This window comes from Anomaloglossus baeobatrachus, chromosome 1, assembly GCF_048569485.1.
Source record: "Anomaloglossus baeobatrachus isolate aAnoBae1 chromosome 1, aAnoBae1.hap1, whole genome shotgun sequence".
Lineage (NCBI taxonomy): Eukaryota > Metazoa > Chordata > Amphibia > Anura > Aromobatidae > Anomaloglossus > Anomaloglossus baeobatrachus.
In genome coordinates this window covers 781,661,005-781,683,065 of record NC_134353.1, presented here as the reverse complement: position 1 = coordinate 781,683,065, position 22,061 = coordinate 781,661,005, and positions in this window count along the sequence as shown.

Below are 22,061 nucleotides of genomic sequence, written 5' to 3'. Positions count from 1 at the left end.
GGAATTCCCGCACAGTTTTGCCCACGTATTGTAAGCCACAATGACACGTGGCAAGGTACACCACCCCTTTCGTTTTACAGTTGATGAATTCCCTAATGGTCAGGGACTCACCCGTAGAGGTACTGGCGTATTCTTTACCTATCCTGACGTTTTTACAGGCAACACATGACCCACACTTAAAACAACCAGACGGTTTACCTGGAAGCCAAGTGGTTGCCGCACTAGGGGGTACAAAGTGGCTGTGGGTCAGCCGATCACCCAGCGAGCGATTCTTACGGAATGTGATCGCCGGTTGAGATTTAATACAGTCAGCAATATCTGTGTCCATTCCAAGGATACCCCAGTGTCGCTCAAGTATTCTTCTGATGGTTGGGACACCTTTAGTGTACGTGGTAATAAGTCTCACAACACTCCCCTCATCATTTTGTCTAGATTGAGGGGATAAGAGTCTTGTTCGGTCCTGATCAAGGGAAAACTTATAGGCTTGTTTAAGGACCCGATCAGGATACCCCTTCTCCATGAAGCGGGACCTCAAGTCAGCAGCTTTAGCCACAAATTCACTCCGATCAGTGCAGTTCCTTCTCAGACAGAGGTATTGTCCCTTAGGGATACCCCGCCTGAGAGGCAATGGGTGATGACTGTCCCACCTGAGGAGTGAATTTGTGGCAGTAGGCTTCCTATAAATCGTAGTCCTGAGCCTGCCATCGGGATCAACTGACACCAATAGATCCAGAAAAGGCAAGCTCACAGGGTGGATGACATAGGTGAAGGTAAGTCCCAAGGGGTTCATATTCAAGTTGTTAACAAATTCAGTGAATGTCTCAAGGGGACCCCTCCACAAAACAAAAACGTCATCAATAAAACGGACCCATAAATCAATCATATTAGTAAATGATGACATAGACTCTTCAAACACAATGGTGTCTTCCCACCAGCCCAGGAACAAGTTGGCGTAACAGGGAGCACATGGGCTCCCCATAGCCGTGCCCCTGAGCTGGTGGTAGGTGGAGCCATCAAAAAGAAAAAAGTTGTTATGTAAAACAAATTCCAGCAAGGAAATGACCAGACTATTATGGGCCTCAAATTGTCTGCCCCTCGTGGCCAGAAAGAATTTGACGGCTTCAACACCCCGATCATGTGGGATGGACGAATAGAGTGTTTCCACATCAATGCTCGCCAAAAACGCGTTGGGACCAACCGTGATGTCCTCAATCCTATTGATGAAATCTAGACTGTCACGAATGTAAGAAGGTAAAGAAGTTACAAACGGGTTAAGAATCTTATCCAAGTACACTCCCACGTTTTGTGCAATATTACCAACACCAGAAACAATCGGTCTCCCCCTAAGGGGGTTAACCCCCTTATGGATCTTAGGGAGGGTATAGAAGGTAGACATCAAGGGGTGGTCCGGCAACATAAATGTAGATTCCTCCTTACTGATTAACCCCTCGGTCTCAGCCCTGTTCAGTAGGTCCCTAAGACAATTTCTCGCAGTTATGACAGGATTGCCAGAGATTTTACAATAAGTGTTAGCATCCTTCAGGATGTTCAGACAAACATCACGATAGTCGACCGCATTCATAACCACTAAATTCCCCCCCTTATCGGAGGGTTTTATAGTGATAGTAGCATCCTTTTCCAAGTCACACAGTGCTCGCATTTCAGTCCTAGATAGATTGTTCCTTTCCTCCTGTAGAGAGGTTGTACCCATCATGCTCAATTGGGTTTTGGTCAGGGCAAGAACCTCTTTGGTCACCTGACTGAGGAAGATATCTATAGCCGAAACATCAGTAAGATTAGGTGGCATTTTAGTGCTGGGATTTTTTAGAGTGGTGAAGGGACCTTTACCAGTAATGGATGTGATGGGTTCATCCAGTCCTGCCAACAACCTAACATCATCCAGCATATCCATCGGTATATCCAGACCCATGCAGATTTTATTGTCTTTTTGTCTAAAAAACTTCTTCCAACGCAGTTTGCGGACAAACAGATTGAGGTCTTTAATAAAGTCAAATGTCGAAAAATCACTAGTGGGGACAAACGACAACCCCTTACTCAGGACCGCCATTTCAGTATGATTTAAAGATCTATCAGATAGGTTGATAACCTGGGTGCCTAATCTTTGTTCCCCTTGCGACTTCTGAGAAAGTAGTTGCGGTCTAAAAAAGAGGAAGAAGAATTGTTGGAATTATTCGTCTGAGCTGATGGATATGCTGGATGTTCAGTCCTCTGGGGTCCCCTACGATAACGTCTACCCCTATACTGTGGACGAAAAGGAGGGCCCCTCCCCTCTGTGTCCGAGCCCTCAGCCTCGGTGGAAGACAAGTCTGATTCCCGCTCCCTAGGTGCCGGACCCTCACTTGGAAAAATCTGATAAACCTTATTATCCTTGAAGTCTTGGAGATCACGTTTAAATTGCTTATGTTTTCTCTCTTTTAAATGAAACTGAAATTTCTCAATAGAATTTTTTAGGGTATTTTCCTTCACAGAAAAATCAGTCTCGTTTTGATAAGTCTTTGTGACCTCAATTTGTTCTTTAAGTTTATTATTAATTACTTCAAGGTTATTTTTTTCCTCTGTAAGCAGGATTTTCATAAGAGAGCTGGCTGTGGCCTCCTTCTCCCAGGCACTCATCAACTGAGGAGACCGGCACCTCGCAGCTGGTATGAGGTTAATGCGTAGACCCCTAGGGACAATGCCACTCTTTATATAGTTATCAAGACTCTGCACCTCCCACCAGCTAGTGATCTGCTCCTTGTATGTCTTGGTCACCTCCTTAAAGGCTGCCGTATAGGAAGGGATATACTTTTTCTGGATAAAGTCTCTTTCAGAAAAAATATCCTTGGCCTCCGTAAGCCAACTCGCCGTATCTGGTCCAGTGGAAAGGAAGCCGGCCATACCAAAAAATATATATATCAAAAAATAACAGCAAATCTGCTTAGCAGAAAAAGTGATGCCCTATAGTCCAAAAGGTAAGAGGAATTACAGCAGGGACTAAAACTTAACTTTTACTAGTACATAGATAAAATCAGTAATAACAACAATAAGGTGCTTGTGCATAAATTGTGCAAACAACAGCAAAGTGCCACATGGCAACGCATAGGCTTGATCTCACCCAAGCTTCATCCATGGGCTGGACTGCACATCGGTCCCAAGGTGAAAGGTCACAGGCCGGAAGGATCAGGTAGACAGGTATATTACAAACCCTGTTGTGCCCCGTGAATTAACTTCCGCCCTGACAAGGGCAGCACCCAAGTGGAATGTCTGCCCCACAACCAAAAAACAAAAAACAAACAATTCCTCCCGACGCGTTTCCCTCTCAGTAATGAGAGTTCCTCAGGGAAGGCAGAGGAAAAATTGGGAGAGATCAACCTGCAGTGGCAGGGATCAACACAGGCCAACAAGGTGATGGACCTATGTGTGCTAGGCAAATGGTGGCGCTCAGTCTCTGATAGAGCTAATGCCTTTATACACCCTTAAACCATGTAAATCCCCACATCTGTGCAAAAGGCTATACTTACTGTGAGCATGATGGAAACCGATAATCAGCACCATGCCGGCGTCTGAGATCACAATCAGAGCGACAGGTACCGCCCCCTTGCGTTCCAGGTTGTATCAGAGACTGAGCGCCACCATTTGCCTAGCACACATAGGTCCATCACCTTGTTGGCCTGTGTTGATCCCTGCCACTGCAGGTTGATCTCTCCCAATTTTTCCTCTGCCTTCCCTGAGGAACTCTCATTACTGAGAGGGAAACGCGTCGGGAGGAATTGTTTGTTTTTTGTTTTTTGGTTGTGGGGCAGACATTCCACTTGGGTGCTGCCCTTGTCAGGGCGGAAGTTAATTCACGGGGCACAACAGGGTTTGTAATATACCTGTCTACCTGATCCTTCCGGCCTGTGACCTTTCACCTTGGGACCGATGTGCAGTCCAGCCCATGGATGAAGCTTGGGTGAGATCAAGCCTATGCGTTGCCATGTGGCACTTTGCTGTTGTTTGCACAATTTATGCACAAGCACCTTATTGTTGTTATTACTGATTTTATCTATGTACTAGTAAAAGTTAAGTTTTAGTCCCTGCTGTAATTCCTCTTACCTTTTGGACTATAGGGCATCACTTTTTCTGCTTAGCAGATTTGCTGTTATTTTTTGGTTTATTTGTCCAATTACTTTTGACCTCCTAAAATGTGGAGTGTTTGTAAAGAAATGTGTACAATTCCTACAATTTCTATCAGATATTTTTGTTCAAACCTTCAAATTAAACGTTACAATCTGCACTTGAATTCTGTTGTAGAGGTTTCATTTCAAATCCAATGTGGTGGCATGCAGAGCCCAACTCGCGAAAATTGTGTCACTGTCCAAATATTTCTGGACCTAACTGTATATATATATATATATATATATATATATACTAATTGCCTTATTCTGTCTGTCTGTCTTGCTCCAAAATGAGTCTTTACAGTGACAACCGTCGCCACAGCGTGTGGGCTAAAGAGCCTGCGACTAACGGCTCAGCTAAGGCTCCCTGCACACGTAACCAGGGTTCACATCGGGTTACTAAGCAAAGTGCTTTGCTTAGTTACCCGATATTTACCCTGGCTATGTGTGCAAGGAGTCAGCGCTAAGCGGTGTATGCTGGTAACCAAGGTAAATATCGGGTAACCAAGCAAAGCGTTTTGCTTAGTTACCCGATATTTACCCTGGCTACGTGTGCAGGGAGCCTAACTGAACAGGCCGAACTACGGGCCGACAGGACAACGCCTGCAACTTCTCTGCTCGGCTCCGCCCCCCCCTCGCACTCCACATGTATACACTAAACACACACACATACACACTCACCTGTCCCCAGCCATGTAGTCCCCGGCACTGACGTCCTCAGCGCCATGGGCCCGCTCAGCTCCACCCAACCCGTACTCCGCCCCCGCATACATTAGGCTTCTTTCAAACTTGCGTTGTGAGGCATCTGTCACAGTGCGTCGTGTGACGCATGTGACGGATGCGTTGCAAATAGTGAGCTAATAAAGTAACAGATTTCTGTAAAAGAACGTTTTGCAGTTTTTTTTCTTTTTTTTTGTTTTTTTTTTAATGTTTTGCCGGGAAAAGGAGATTTGCGGTCAGGAGAGAGAGAGGTAACCGCAAATCCCCTGAGTGATCGCAGTGAGCCGCGCGATCAGCTGTGCCGTCACTCAGGTGACCCGCAGCCACAGCTGCAGTCCTCCTTCCGAGAGCTGTGTCTGCGGGTCACCTGAATGAAGGCACAGCTGATCGCGTGGCTCACTTCAGTTGCTGTGTGGAGCTGATAGAGAGCGGTCGTGTTCTACTGCCGCTCCTGTCAGTTTTATGTAGCAGAGCTGAAAGCGTCGTGGGACCTTGTGGATTACGTTGGACCTGGAGGGGTATTTGGGGGTTTAATAAAGTGGTGAAAGAGGGTTTCTTTTTTGTCTTTTATTCCAAATAAAGGATTTTTTTCAGGTGTATGTGTTTATTTTCTTTAACTTACAGGTTAATCATGGAAGGTATCTCGGGGAGACGCCTGCCATGAATAACTTAGGACTTAATGGCAGCAGCTCATAGCTGCCACTAACTCCTTATTACCTCAATTGCCACCACACCAGGGCAATTGGGGATGAGCTGGGTAGAGATCCCGGGACTTCCGCATCTAATAGATGCAGCAATTCTGGGCGGCTGCTGGCTGATATTGTTAGGCTGAGGGGCTCCCCATAACGTGGGGCTCCCCTTCCTGAGAATACCAGCCTTCAGCCGTGTGGCTTTATCTTGGCTGGTATCAAAATTGGTGGGACCGCATGTCGTTTTTTTTTTTAAATTATTTATTTATTTTACTGCACGATATAGACCCGCTCACCGGCGGCTGTGATTGGTTGCAGTGAGACAGTTGTCACTTAGTGTGGGGGTGGGTCTAACTGCCACCAATCATAGGCGCCGGTGGGCAGGGGAAGCAGGAAGCTTTGTGACAGCCGTGCAGCGCCGCGCCCGTGATCGGTGAGTATGAGAGAGGGGGTAGAGGGGTGAGAGAGACCAGGAGTGATTTTAAATGATTTAGATCGTTCTGCTGGAGATGCTGAGCATGCTCAGTAGAACGTGACGGAATTTGTCAGCGGATTCCGCCGCTTAGCGCATAGCGGCAGAATCCGCCACCATAGACAATCATTAGACACCTTGGTGGATTTCAATGGAATTTGTCAATGTGCGTTATTTTAATGACCCAAAAAACGCTACACGTAGTGTTCCCTCCACCCGACGCTGCGTCAAAATAATGACGTCGTCAATACAAGTCTATGGAGAATAGCGCAGTGCGTTAAAATACTGCGCTATTCTCCATAGTGGTGGATTGCGCTGAACGCAAGTGTGAAATCACCCTTACCCCGCAGGATGGGGGCACATTTCAGGATGGTGGGTGCACTACGATGGGGGCACATACCAGCATTGGGCCACATCACAGCATCAGCATATTTTTACTTAACTTTACACTGTTCATGGCCTTCTTTCATTACAAGCCATGGACATCATTAAACAGTCATGGGTACGGGATTGAAATAGACCAGGTGAGTGCTGCTAAGAGCAGTTCTACTATTCATATGTGAGGCCGTATGGCACATTTTATAAAAATATTTTAGTGTAGGACTGCTTCAAATGAGATTTGCCGTGACGTGGCGAAGCAGCTCAAGAAATTGCAATTTTTTGCCAAAAATCTCAAAAATTTTTTTATAATAAGTACAGTTTGGAATGTTTAGTGCTGTAGTGCACATTTGGTGCTGGCTTTTTGTTTTTTCTTCATTGAATTGGTCGGTGGTTGACCTCCACCTTGCTATGCACCCCAATTTGGGATGTATTCCATCTGTCTGGATTTTGGCGGTTGGTGACTGTTCACATTAAGTCATCAGGCTTTGTCCACAGGCTATTTACTTCATGCAGCATTTGCTTGGACCTGTCCCGCCCACAGCCATGACTCAGTCATGGGTACGGGATTGAAATAGACCAGGTGAGTGCTGCTAAGAGCAGTTCTACTATTCATATGTGAGGCCGTATGGCACATTTTATAAAAATATTTTAGTGTAGGACTGCTTCAAATGAGATTTGCCGTGACGTGGCGAAGCAGCTCAAGAAATTGCAATTTTTTGCCAAAAATCTCAAAAATTTTTTTATAATAAGTACAGTTTGGAATGTTTAGTGCTGTAGTGCACATTTGGTGCTGGCTTTTTGTTTTTTCTTCATTGAATTGGTCGGTGGTTGACCTCCACCTTGCTATGCACCCCAATTTGGGATGTATTCCATCTGTCTGGATTTTGGCGGTTGGTGACTGTTCACATTAAGTCATCAGGCTTTGTCCACAGGCTATTTACTTCATGCAGCATTTGCTTGGACCTGTCCCGCCCACAGCCATGACTCAGTCATGGGTACGGGATTGAAATAGACCAGGTGAGTGCTGCTAAGAGCAGTTCTACTATTCATATGTGAGGCCGTATGGCACATTTTATAAAAATATTTTAGTGTAGGACTGCTTCAAATGAGATTTGCCGTGACGTGGCGAAGCAGCTCAAGAAATTGCAATTTTTTGCCAAAAATCTCAAAATTTTTTTTATAATAAGTACAGTTTGGAATGTTTAGTGCTGTAGTGCACATTTGGTGCTGGCTTTTTGTTTTTTCTTCATTGAATTGGTCGGTGGTTGACCTCCACCTTGCTATGCACCCCAATTTGGGATGTATTCCATCTGTCTGGATTTTGGCGGTTGGTGACTGTTCACATTAAGTCATCAGGCTTTGTCCACAGGCTATTTACTTCATGCAGCATTTGCTTGGACCTGTCCCGCCCACAGCCATGACTCAGTCATGGGTACGGGATTGAAATAGACCAGGTGAGTGCTGCTAAGAGCAGTTCTACTATTCATATGTGAGGCCGTATGGCACATTTTATAAAAATATTTTAGTGTAGGACTGCTTCAAATGAGATTTGCCGTGACGTGGCGAAGCAGCTCAAGAAATTGCAGTTTTTTGCCAAAAATCTCAAAATTTTTTTTATAATAAGTACAGTTTGGAATGTTTAGTGCTGTAGTGCACATTTGGTGCTGGCTTTTTGTTTTTTCATCATTAAACATTAGACTCATCTATTAAAACTGTTCCTTCTGTTGTTTGTCATATTAAAACCAATAAACAATTATAAGAATACTAAATTAAACCCAACAGTCAAAATTGTTAGCACCCTTGCACACTTTTTTCAGAAAATGAAGTATTTCCCTCAGAAAATTAATACACCCGCTACACCGCCCCTCTCCATAATATCTCTCCCACACTGCTCCATATATAATATACCCCCACACACTGCCTCTCTATATAATATACCCCCACATAATGCCCCTGTGTAAAATATCCTCACACACACTGTTCCTCTGTATAATATCTGTTCCACACACACAAGTTCTCTGTATTATATCCCACCACACACTGCTCCTCTATACTTTAGCATACTACAGTGATTCGAGATCAGAACCAAGATTACTACGAGATACAAGATCAGAACTCAGCTTACTACAGAGATATGGGAGCAGAACTGAGCTCCCTACAGAAATACAAAATCAAAACTGAGCTTACTACAGAGATACAAGATCATAACTGAGCTTACTACAGAGGTGCGAGATCAAAACTGAGCTTACTACAGAGATACAAGATGAGAACTCGGCTTACTACCGGCATACGGGAGCAGAACCGAGCTGACTACAGATATATGAGATCAGAACTGAGCTTAATACAGAGATACGAGATCAGAACTGAGCTTACTATAGAGATACAAGATCAGAACCGAGATCATTACAGAGATATGGGAGCAGAACTGAGCTTACTACAGAGATATGAGATCAGAACTGAGCTTACTACAGAGATACAAGATCAGAACTGAGATTACTACTGTGACGCCCTGGCCGCAACGGGGTGGATTGGGTCCCCGCTGCCATCAAAACAGGTGGCATCCCCCTGCTGGCAGATGAACTCTAGTTTGGTAACGTTTAAGAAAAAGAGCCTCCCTAATGTGGGATGAACCTGTTAAATAAATGTTATTTATGTTAACCTTTTTTCCTTTACAAAGTTTAATAAATGCTTCGTGTCTTGTAGCTCGCATACGAGCTACATTTAACCAAGGGGAATGTGACGCCCTGGCCTATCAGGTCGTCACAGGGTGCCGTGCAATCTGCCCTTCTGTATGGTACCCACTCCTCCTTGATTACGGGTCCTGTCCCTTTGGTGTTGCTAAGAACAGGTATACACAAATCCTGAAGAACACACTGCACCACACCCACCAAACACCCATTGGGCGGCCTGAGGGGAATAGGGCCACCCAGATGGGTGGATGGTAGAATGAGGGCCAGAAGTGTCAGAGTAGTCAGAGAGTGTCAGTGAGCCGTGACAGTACAAGGTCACGCTGCGGAGCTGGGCTCCTGTACCCGTCCCAGGTGCCAGATGTTGGCCTAGCCTGGAAGGAGCTGGAACTCCGGTCGCAGGGGGTAGTGACAGGGGGCATGGTACTGCCACGGAGTGCAGACCGGCGGCCTTGTGCTACAACCGGGCAGGGGCTAGGGCACGGCGGGGTACGCGGACCCTAGGCTGGGAAGGAGCTTTATGCAGCCCAGTAATTCACCCGACGAGGATGGAATCTTCACGAACTGTTCTCCACCCACTCCAAAATTGGGGTACTAGCGCAATGAGGGGAATGGGACTTCCCAAATCCGCCCAGAAAATCCCAAGCGTGAACTCTGAGAGCAAGCTCACCCTGCTAGCCATGCAGGTGAGCGGGAGCCGAGTAGTTCCAAATGAAAGGGATCCACACAGAGTAAACACAGTGCCAAGGGACAAGGCTTCAGACCAACCAGCAATGCCAAAAGGGCACGGACCCAGCGTGCTCAGCCAAAGGTTGCAAGTCATTCAGAACTTTGTTTTACATGGTGTCAGCATATCTGGACTGTGTGAGTACATTGTGCCCCTCTACTCTCGACGGGTCCCCAGCCAACCACCACCGAGCCCCGGGACACCATTAGCCTGTACAGGGAGGGGTTAACATCACAAGCTGCCATCCCATCGCTCCCGGGCGCTCTCCCCCAAACGCAGCAGCAGTGGTATCCTGCCTTACCATGACCCGTGGGTGGCGTCACAAGCACTATCCAATCCTTTCACCCCCTTTTGTAAATATCTTTTCCCCCTTTATCATTTCAAGAGGCAGCGTGATCCCACCTCGGGTCCTGAGACCCCTCGAGCCACTGCGGATCCAGATCCGAGCAGCCCGTCGGCTGTCGCGGGCGGCACAAGTACACAGGGCAATATGTCTCCAATATATAGCGCAGCACACAGTACACAGGGTAGTATGTCCCCAGTATACAGCGCAGCACACATTACACAGGGCAATATGTCCCCAACATACAGCGCAACACACAGTACACAGGGCAATATGTCCCTAGTATACAGTGCAACACACCGTACACAGGGCAATATGTCCCCAATATACAGCGCAACACACAGTACACAGGACAATATGTCCCCAGTATACAGCGTAACACACAGTATACAGGGCAATATGTCCCCAGGATACAGTGCAACACACAGAACACAAGGCAATATGTCTCCAGTATACAGCGCAACACCCAGTACACAGGACAATATGCCCCCAGTATACAACGCTACACATAGGGCAATGTGTCCCTAGCATTTAACAGTAGAGAGTGCAGCACCACTCCCGCAGGGTAGCAGACCTCAGCCCCTCATAATTAACATAGCAATAAACTCTCAGGCCATTATAATATACCCAGCGCAAACCACCCTAGCTTCTTATAATACACACAGTCCCCCAGCCATTAATAACATTCCGAGATACAGACCACAGTGCACAGCACACCCATACCCCTATCACGAGCTGTCATCACACATCCATCTTACCAGCCTGTGACTAGCCAGCAGCTCTATGTCGAAGTGAGAAGCCATGAATCACAGCACAGGAGGAGAAGGGGTGGAGCCTGCACTGAGCTCCGCAGGTCCTGTCTGGAGAGAAGAGAAGATGCTGGGATCTGCCAGGTCCTGACCATGCACAGCATGCTGCGTAGCCAGACAGGAAGATATAAAGGTACAGTGCCGCCAGTGGGCCTTGTGAAGAGGGGGCGGACAGGGCTTAATAAAGTTGTTTAATTACCCCAAGCTCCCCCTCTTCACCGGGCCTGGTATACCAGTCATGGTTGTAATGCCCTAAATAGTTGAAAGCCAAATTTATGTAAGGCCTGCGCCACACATCCGTGCCTCCGGCACGTGTTTGTCATTTTTTACACGTACCGGCGGCACGGAGACACTTTAACCAATGCTACCCTATTGTAGCAGGCACACACACGTAAAACCACACGGAACGTGTGTCCGTGTGCGTTTGTACGTGTGTGCGTTTTTGAAAGCGCTGACATGTCCGTTTTTTCACCGGCAGCACGGGTGTCACACGGCCCGCACCCGCACCACACGGGTGTAGTGTGGATGCGGTCCCGTGTGACACGCGCCGGAGAAAACACACATGTCATTGAAAAAAAAACAAAACATTAACTCACCTTCTCCAGCCCTCCTGTCTCTGCCGCTGCTGCCTCTTGCTGCCGACCGCCGCTCATTATTCTCATTGAATATTCACTTCACTGCCTGACAGCAGCAGCAGCGGGGAGACGGGAGGGCTGGAGCCCGAGGATCAGCACCACGGACAGCAGCGCGGGCAGCAGGAAGGACCAGGTGAGTATAATAATTACCGGTTCTACGTGTGCTATCGCGGATAGCACACGTAGAACACACGTGTCACGCACGTACCAGAGACACGTACTTACCTGCACGCAACACGCAGGGAAAATACGTGTCTCTCGGCACGTGCGTGAATTTCACGTGAGTGTGGCAGAGGCCTAAGAGATAGCCAAGATGATTGTCTATAAAATGAAGGTAGTCTCATGCTCAAATCTGTACTGGATGGTGAGATATTGAGTCTGAAAGTCAATAACCAGATGAATTTCACTCCCGGGGGTAGCAGAATGCCACCCACTAGGAGACATCTCCAAGCACCATCAGAGACGTCATGCTCATTTCACCCCTTTGCTACCGTCTTTTTCCAAAATAAGACATTGTCTTATATTTTTTTTGCCCCCCAAAAAAAGCATTAGGGCTTATTTTTGGAGGAGGTCTTATTCTTGGAGAAATACGGTTGGGGGGTAAGTTTAGCCCCCAAAAAAGCAGACCCCCCTCACTTCCCAGGAGACTCATACGCACCAGACCCGGACGTCTGGGTGGCTCCCAGGTCCTCCTGTGATCTCCGGTGGGTGCTGCATGCCGTCCTCCCCTGCTGCTGGCTGACACACACACATACACACACACAGCAGATTGCAGACACACACAGCAGATCACACACACAGCCGATCGCACACATACACAGCCAATCACACACACACAGCCGATCACACACACACACACACGCACACACACAGCCGATCGCACACACATACACACAGCCGATCGCACACACATACACAGCAGATCGCACACACAGCAGATCGCACACACACACACGCGCACACATCACATCCAGCGCAACCGGCCGCAGGGAATGATGGGAAGAAGTCACGTGTCTGGCCGCAGGTCCTGTTCTGCAGGTCCTTGTGCTCCACTGCACTGAATCTCAGGATTTTGCCGGCAACAAGAGATCAGTGTCGCTGGATGTGGTGAGTATGTATGCAATCCGATCCGAGGTTTGTGTGTGTGATTTGATATTTGCATGTGATCCGATGTTTGTGTGTGCGATCTGATTATATGTGCGATCTGATTGTGTGTGTGATCCACTCTTTGTGTGTGAGATCTGATTGTGTGTGTGAGATATGATTATGTGTGTGTGTGTGTGTGTGTGTGTGTGTGTGTGAGATCAGTTGTTTGTGTGTGAGATCTGGTGTGTGTGTGTGAGATCTGATTGTGTGCGTAAGATTTGATGTGTGCGGGTGTGCGATCACTGCAGGTCCTCTGCTCTACATCTGGGGAGTATGATTACGGGGTGCCCGCTGTGTATAATGAAGTGTCCTGCAGTATCTCTATCTTTTTTAGCTGCACGGACACTTCATTATTGATCCGCGACTAGGGCTTATTTTTGGGGGAAGTCTTATTTTTGGGAAAATACGGTATATCAATGCTAGAGATAGCAGCAAAGAGGGTGTTTTTACAGATTCCTGCCGTTTGTAATAGGAGAGCTGCTTTTCTGCAGATCTCAGCTGTGTAGCTGTGATCTGAAGAAATTCAAGAGCGATCAGACTGCTGATCCTTATAGTCCCCTAGGGGGATTAGTAAAATAAAAAAAAGTAAAAAAAGTTTTAAAAAATGTAAAAAATAAAAAAAACAAAGTTTTTTTTATATGTTTTTGCCGTGAGCGGCCAAAAACGCTGTATTTTTGTGGTTAAGAAAAGATGCAGTGTGTGAACATAGCTTAAATTTGCTGAAAGTACCAAGGAACCCATTGGCTCCACAGCGCCTCCCCTGTGCTGAGCTAGCACCAGGGCCTAGCAACTAAGGAACTAGTAACTGATTTATGTGTCTGCATATACTTTTTTGTGCTACTACCTTGTATCTGCATATCTGACTGTAATATCTCATGTATATAATGATTTCTCTGGTATGCCCTTAAGCTAATTAACTATATCATTTAATCTTGGGGTGCTCTTTTATCTTGATCCACGATAACCACGTTCGTGATATCAGGTCAATATCACAGGCTGCCTAGGCTGGTTTCTGGCCTGATATAATCCTGCTAATGGACCAGGCTTATATCTTAACTAGGAACTGGCGGCAGAGTAAAACTGCACCAAGCGGACATTACTAACCCATTGGGGTGCGTAACGTCAAGTGTTGGAGGAAGTGACAAGGCTGCATAACGTGGCTCCGACATATTAGAGACGTCAGTAGTGATGGGCGATCCCCCTGATTGTCGGGATCACGAGCTTTGCCCGATCAATTTGTAAAAATCGGGATCGAGATAACACGATCTTGCGTCCGATCATCGATCTCGAGCTTTACAGTTATAGGATGGGGCAGGGTGATGCATTGCGAGATGCAAGTGAAATCATACCCTCACTGTCAGCTCTGCTACATCGCTCTGTACAGAGCAATGTAGCCGAGCTGATAATGCTCTCTCTGCTTCTCACTTTGTATAGACTGTGTCTGTACAGAGTGATGAAGCAGAGTTGACATTGCTGTCCCTCTGAATTACGTCGGACTAAGGATTTTTTTTATAATAAAAATGGAGTTTCTAAATGTTTTTTTTGTTTTATTTCTAATAAACCTTTTTTTTCTCTGTGTCATGTTTTTTTTACTGTTTACTAAAAATTCATGGTGGCCACGTCTAATTTGGCGTGACACTATGAATTTCGGGCTTAGTACCATCTGAGAATACAAAGCTAGTATTAACCCCTTTATTACCTAGCGTGCCACCGCCACCAGGGCCACTGGTCGAGCCGGGTAAAATGCCTGGAAATTGTGCTAAGAAACAATGCGCCATTTCCAGGGGTGGCTGCGGGCTGTGGAGAATCCAAGCCCCCAGCTGTCTGGCTTTACCTGACTGTTGATCAAAATATGGTGGCAGCCCATGCATTTTTTTTTTAATTATTTTTTTTAAGAATTTCTAGTAAACAGTAAAAAAAAAAAAAACACAAGACAGAATTTTTTTTATTAGAAATAAAACAAAACACATTTAGAGACTCCATCTTTATTATAAAATAATCCTTGGTCAGACATAATCCACAGGGAGAGCCATGTCAACTCTGCTTCATCACTCTGTAAAGGCAAGCATCTCTACAGAGAGAGAAGCAGAGAAAGCATTGCCAGCCCTGCTACATCGCTCTATACAGAGCAACAAACAGGCTGACAGTGATGGTATGATTCCACCTTCTTTATTCCAGGACCTTCAATGACATCATAGTTATGTGACTGTCTGTAAGCCAATGTCTGTACAACATTCACACCAGACTGGTCACATGGCTATGACGTCATGCAAGGTCCTTTAGGCAGTGGTTCTTTTTTTTTTTTTTAAATTCTTTATTTTAAAGACCGACTCGAGAACATACAAAATAACAACTGCGCCACAAAGAGCAGAATAACAGATTTCAAATATTTAACATTGACATGTAGCCCACTCTTCCTCTCCCCTGTACATATCCAGTTACTGCAACTGCTCGAGTCAGGCCCAGTTTAATCCTTTTATGAACCAACCCAACAAGGGTAGAATACAGAACATACATAGAAAGAGAAAGCAAAGCCCAAAAGAATTTAGAACAGGATAAGAGAAAGAGGAAGAAAGGGGAATGCAGGGGAGGGGAGAATAGGAGAAGATAGGGGACAAAGAAATGAGAGGAAGGGAAAGCGAGAGAAGAGAGGAGAAAGAGAAGAGAAGAAGAAAAAAAGAAAAAAAAAAAAAAAAAAAAAAAAAGGGGGGAGGAGGGGGGGGAGAGTGCTCCTCCAGAGCCTCACAGCAGCCGTGGAGCAGCGAGTAATCTGGCGTAATCCGCCGAGTAAGTGAACTCCAACCATGGGAACCAGGTCCTACGAAAACCTTCCTGACTGTCATTGAGAGAGGATGTCAGGTCCTCCATGTGCCTTAGATCGTTAACCCTTGAAACCCACTGTGCCAATGTGGGGGGGGTAGAGGACTTCCAGCCCAGCGGGATGCACGACCTGGCGGCCATTACCAGAAATCTAAGCAAAGAACGCTTGTATCTATGAGCCGGGAGTTCCGAAAGCTGTAAAATAAACAGTTCCGGACCCAGTGTCTCAGCCGTGCCGGTCACCAGTCTAATTACCTCCCTCACTCCTGACCAAAACCGCTGCAAGGAAGGGCAAGACCAAAAGATGTGCACGTAATCACCCTCCCCCGAGCCACACCTCCAGCAAACGGGATCGACTGAGGGGAATATCCTATGAAGTCTGGTCGGGACTCTATACCACCTAGTCAACAGTTTGAAGTTGGCCTCCAACATTCTGGAACTGATCGAAGTTTTATGTGCCATCATTAGGACGTTGTTTCGTTGCGTGTCTGATAGGGCCGTCCCAAGGTCCCTTTCCCACTGCCGCAAATAAACCGGGGTGGGCAAATCTCCCGGGTCTGATAGCAAATTGTATGCCAGGGAAAGTGAGTGCCGCAGGGCCCCCTCTCCCAAGCACAATTTTTCGAATCTTGTGAGAGGCCCGGCATACCGGGCGAAGCAGGGAAGGGAGCTCAAGAAATGCCTCAACTGCATGGCCCTCCATCTCCCCAGGGGGTCCGGAGGCAGGAGACCACATATATCCGAAAAAGATAGCCAGTCACCCTCCTCTCCCATCTGGTAAGCTCTGAATCTGCCCCCCTGTACCCAACTCCGAAAAACTGGGTCCGAGAGGCCAGGACGGAAATCCGGATCTCCTATAATTGGTGACATGGGGGAAGGCAACGGCAGGAGGAGGCGCCGAACCTCTCCCCTCGAACAGCATTCCAGAGTAGCGCCAATGGTGGGGTGAGATCTCAGAGAGGCCGGGGAAAAACTCCCGACCCAAGGCATGGCCGGTAAATGCACCGCCGAGAAACTCTGTTCCAGGGCGACCCATGGTTTCATCCTAGAGTGACGGCACCAGTCCAGAACCCTAACCATATGTGTGGCCCAGTAATATTTTTTCATATCAGGTATTCCCAGCCCTCCCCTACGCTTAGGTCTGCACAATAGGGAACGGGAAAGTCTCGCCGGCTTATTCGCCCAGATAAATTTGGTATATAGTGAGGCCAATTCCTTGAAAAAAGAGCTCGGGATCTTAATTGGCAGGGCCTGGAAGAGGTAAAGTAGTCGTGGTAATATGTTCATCTTCAATATTGCACACCTCCCAAACCATGTGAAAAGACCCCTCGCCCAGTTTGCGCAGTCTGTTCTAATGGACTGCAGGAGAGGAAGATAGTTCAGCTTATATAGTTGGCTGTTATCCGCTGCCAGCTGGACCCCCAGGTACCTCAGAGAGTGATTAGCCCACTTAAACCCGAACGCCGATTGAAGCGAAATAACATGATCTTGGGGGAGAGATACATTCATAGCCTCCGATTTTGACATGTTAATTCTAAAATTAGAAAGAGAGGAGTATGTTTCCAGCTCTCTCAGTAAATTGGGCAGGGAGACCCGAGGATTGGTAATAAAGAAAAGTAAATCGTCCGCGTACGCCGCGATTTTGTAGGTGGAACCCGCAACTGTAGGGCCAGAAATGTCAATGTTACCTCTAATTCGGCTAAGCAGGGGTTCCAGGGTCAGGATAAAGATCAGGGGTGAAAGGGGGCATCCCTGCCTTGTGCCGTTAAGAATGGAAAATCTATCTGAAAGGAGACCGTTCACCCTGACCGCGGCAGAGGGGTTGCTATACAGAGAGCATATCCACCTGAGCATCATCCTCCCCAACCCCACCTCCCGCAGAACCTCCTCCATGAATATCCAATTGACTCTGTCGAACGCTTTTTCTGCGTCGGTCGACAAGAGCATCAGGGGCAACCCTTCCGAATTAGCCCTGTGGATTAAATTCAGCGCCTTAGTGGTGTTGTCCCTCGCTTCCCTTCCCATCATGAACCCAGCCTGGTCAGGGTGGACAATCCCCCCCAGCAATGGAGAGAGTCTCTCTGATAATATTCTGGTGAAGAGCTTCAAGTCTGTGTTGAGGAGGGAGATGGGTCGGTAACTAGAACAAGAGGTAGGGTCTTTACCCTCTTTAGGAATGACTACTATATTAGCGGCCAGAGAGTCTCTCGGCAAGTGGACTTTTTCGGAGAGTGAGATATTGTTAAAGGCCGAGAGAAATGGGGGGAGCAGCATGGAGCCCATCTTTTTGTAGTAAAGCAGGGGGAAACCATCTGGGCCAGGGGCCTTACCAGTGGGGGAATTTTTAATTGCAGCCCAGTACTCCTCTTCTGAAATGGGTCTTTCCATGGCGTCCGCATCCTCCGGTTTAAGGTGTTTCAAACCGGAGTTTGAAATGTACTTCTGGATACGCTGCCGTAGTTCCGTCCTGGCCCTCTCCGACCGCCCCCCATCTATTGAGTAGAGAGAGGAGTAAAAGTCTTTAAAGGCGGAGGCTATGTCTTTTGGAAGAGTGGCCCACCTGTCGCCAGAAATGTGCACTCTAGGAACATAGCCCCTCGCCCTCTGGATCCGGAGGGCCCTAGCCAGGGTCCTGCCACTTTTATTGCCATATTCATAGAAATGCCGCCTGCACTTAGCTAGCACTCCCTTGGCCTTTTGATATAACAGGGACCTGAGTTCCTCCCTCTTCCTAGCCAGATTGACACCCACATTCCCTCCCAGAGACCCCTTGTGCACTGCTTCCAACTCCCTTATGTCTGCTAGGAGAGATGTAACCTCAGCTTCCCGTTCTCTTTTCAGACGGGCCCCATGTTTAATGAATAATCCCCTCACAACACATTTGTGAGCTTCCCACACAATGTTGGGGGACATCCCCTCCCCCCCCACTACAGTCAAAATATTCAGTCAGGGCCTCCCTTATTTCTTGCATTGTCACCGGCTCATTGAGTAGCGAGGTGTTCAATATCCACTGACCCTGCCTCCCGATGGGACATTCAAGGGACAGAGTGACCGTGATCAGCGCGTGATCAGAGAAAGATATGCACTCAATTGAAGCATCCACCAGAGAGTGTAGGTCCCCATGTTTAATAAAAAAGAGGTCCAACCTAGAATAGCAGTCGTGCGCTGCAGAATAAAATGAAAAGTCTTTGTCTGATGGGTGCAGCAATCGCCAAGTGTCTATCAGTTGGTGGTCATGTAGTCCCCGTCTCATCCGCCGCAGCGTCATGTGTGGCATACCGGACACCCCTTTTGAACTGTCTCTCAATGGTTCCAACACTACATTAAAGTCACCCCCGAGAACCAGAGTGCCCTCCGAGAATTCCTCTATCTTCTCAAGGTACCGCAACAAGGTGGGACATTGGCCCGCATTTGGCAAGTATACTGCCACGAATGTGAATAACTGAGTAGCTATGCGTCCCTTGAGCATCATAAGCCTACCCAGGTCGTCTGTCTGAGAGTCTAACAATTCCCAAGGGAGCGTACTGGACATGAGGATGCTCGTTCCCCTAGATCTAGGATCAGGGGAGGGTGAGTGGTGCACAATGGGGTACCTTCTGTCCGAGAGTCTGTAAGGTTTAGCTTCACAGTAATGTGTCTCTTGTAGGAAGGCTACCTGGATTCGGTTTTTCCAAAGAAGGTTCAGCAGGATAGACCGTTTCTCCGGGCTATGAAGGCCCTTGACATTCAGGGAGCCCACCCGCAGATCGGCCTGCCTCTGTTTCGCCATTCTCTGTCGCGAGACCCTAGAGGAGCAAACCAAAAAAAGAAGAGGGGAAGGGGGAAGGAGAGAAGAGAAAAAAAAAAAAAAAAAAAAAAAAAAAGAGGGAAAGCTGGTAAAAAGAGAGGAGGGGTAGAAAAAGTAGGAAGTAGCTGAGACCCTTTAGCAGGGGGAAGAGAGAAAGGCAAAAAGTTCAGAGAAGAGAACAAGAAAGTGGAAAAGCAGCAGGACTGCCGCTCGCAGAACCAGGGACCAGCCCAGGGACTACTAAGGAAAAGATAGGGACAAGAACTGACATGCGACCAGAGCGCATACCCGCGCCCCTCTTATTAGCACTAAATGACCCCTCTCCCCGACGGAGAGGAAGGGTCAGCCGGTTAACCACCCACACACCCCACCACCCAGGATGAACTCGGTAAAGAAAAACATCCCCCCCCCCCCCACCCCCGAACCTAAACTAGACATTGCCATAGAAATAGAATTTTCAAAAACGTTAGACAATAAACTATGTCCAGAGAAAACTAGCCCAAGGCCAGGACTCCTGCTTAGGAGTCGTAGAGACGAAAGAGAGCCTCCCAGCTCCCCGTACTTTGACTCCGTCTCCCGTTGAAAGCACCTTCGTCTCACGTCTTGGACCACTCCTTCCTCCCAGCAGCATCCGGTACATGCCAAGTCCCTCAAGGGACCCCGCTTTGAGCAGAGCGGTTGCCTCCCTTCCTCCTCCGCAACCCCGGGGGTGCCTGGGGTTCCCACTCCAACCAGTCCGGAATTGAGCAGTCTGGTATTCCCAGGAAGGCAAAAAGATTAGGAAGCTCTGAGTGCCTCCTCAGCAAAAACACAGAGTCCCCCTTGCGTACTATCAAATGGAAGGGATGGCCCCATCTGTATGAGGCGTTTGCTTCTTTGATGCCAAGCAGGAGAGGATGAAGCAGGCGTCTCATATATAGTGTGCGGCTGGAGACATCAGGAAATAACTTCACCATGGCCCCATCCATCTCCACCGGTCCATATGACCAAGCTCCCTGTAGGATCCTCTCTCTGTCTCCATAATAGTGCAAACGACATAGTACATCTCTAGAGGAGGGGACTGATCTAGGGCCCGACCTTGCGACTCTGTGAATTCTGTCAAAGAGGTAGGTAGCCTCCAAGGGGCGATCAGTGACCCGGTTGAAGATGTTTAAGACTTTAGTACGCAGGAGTTCCTGGGGCCAGTCCTCCGGTATACCCTTTAGCCTGATATTATTTCTTCTGCCCCTGTTCTCTTGATCATCCAAGAGCAGGGCAAGGTCTCTGATGCGGGCATTGGATGACTCACAGTCTCTCTCAATCCTCTCCATTCTGCTCTCCAGGGACTCCTGAGCCTGCTCTGTGGCCTCAATTCTGTCCTCCAGTACCACCATTTCCTCCCTCAAGGCAGACAGCGCCATCTGCTGGGAGGATTCAATTCTAGCTACAACGTCCTCCAAATCTTTCTTGCTGGGGAGGGCCAAAATAAGCTCTCTCAGGGCTTGTATGTCCCCCTGTGGGGGGCCAGCATGCATGTTGTTTAGTGTAGCCTGAGGTTCCGTGTGCCCCGTGAGCGGGGGGGTCCCCTGTGTGCAGAGCATGGCTGGTATCCCCGGGTCTGGTGATCCCCCCAGGGCCCCCTCACTATCCACAGCAGCGTGCTGCGAGGTAGGCTGAGCAGCCTCCCCCCTCCTCCAGTCCTCTGTACCTGGGCCCGCTCCGTCCAGTGCCACCGCCGCCTCTGTCCTCTGATTCTCTGCACCGCTGATCCCCTGCACTGCTGTACAGGCTGTGGGAGAACGCCGAGCGGCTCCTGGGGAATCCCCAGCTGGAGGACGCCACGCGCCCGCCGGCGCCATCTTGCTCCGGACCGCCTGCGGAGGTTCAGAGCCCGGCGCCGTCAGGAACCTTGTGAGGCTCCCCTGGGGTCTCTGACTCGTCACCGGGGAGGCAGAAGCGGGCGCTACCCCCGGTTTCTTCTTGGGGGCCATCCTGGGTAAGTGGGGGCTGCAGAATATAATAGTATTAGGCTGTGGGCGCAGGAGCTCTGGGATCCAGCGTCCTCACGCTTCCATGTCAGGACACGCCCCCCTAGGCAGTGGTTCTTACCGGGGGCACAGCAATGATCGGACATGGAAGCAGCGGCCGGGAGATAGAGTCTGCAGGACGCATCGTGAGACCTAGAAGTATGAGCATAATGTTTTTTAATAATGTACTTTTTTTGACAGCCCGTGGACCCGATCTGGACTTGAGCTGTAACACGAGCTTCCCAGGAAAGCTCATGATCGGGATCATGTACACGATCACTATGTGATCAGTATGATCTTTACAGTTCGGGATCGCCCATCACTAGACGTCAGAGTGGGGTTTGAGGTGCAGGTTCAGCACATGCCCTATTTAGATGCAGAAATAGCAATTTAGAGCTGCAACACAGATGTGGCCCTATATAGATACAGAAATAGACATTTGGAGCTGCAACCAGGATGTGGCCTTATTTAGATGCAGAAATATAAATTTGGAGCTTAAGCACAGATGTGGCCCTATGTAGATACAGAAATATCAAGTTTTAGCTGGAGCACACAATGAGCTTCACTAGATAATGAAATGCCAATTTGTGGCACACAACCTTCCCAGCACTGCACTTCCCTATTCTACATTATCACTCTACATCCTAACTATCTCAACTAGCTATGATTAAAACCTTAGCTA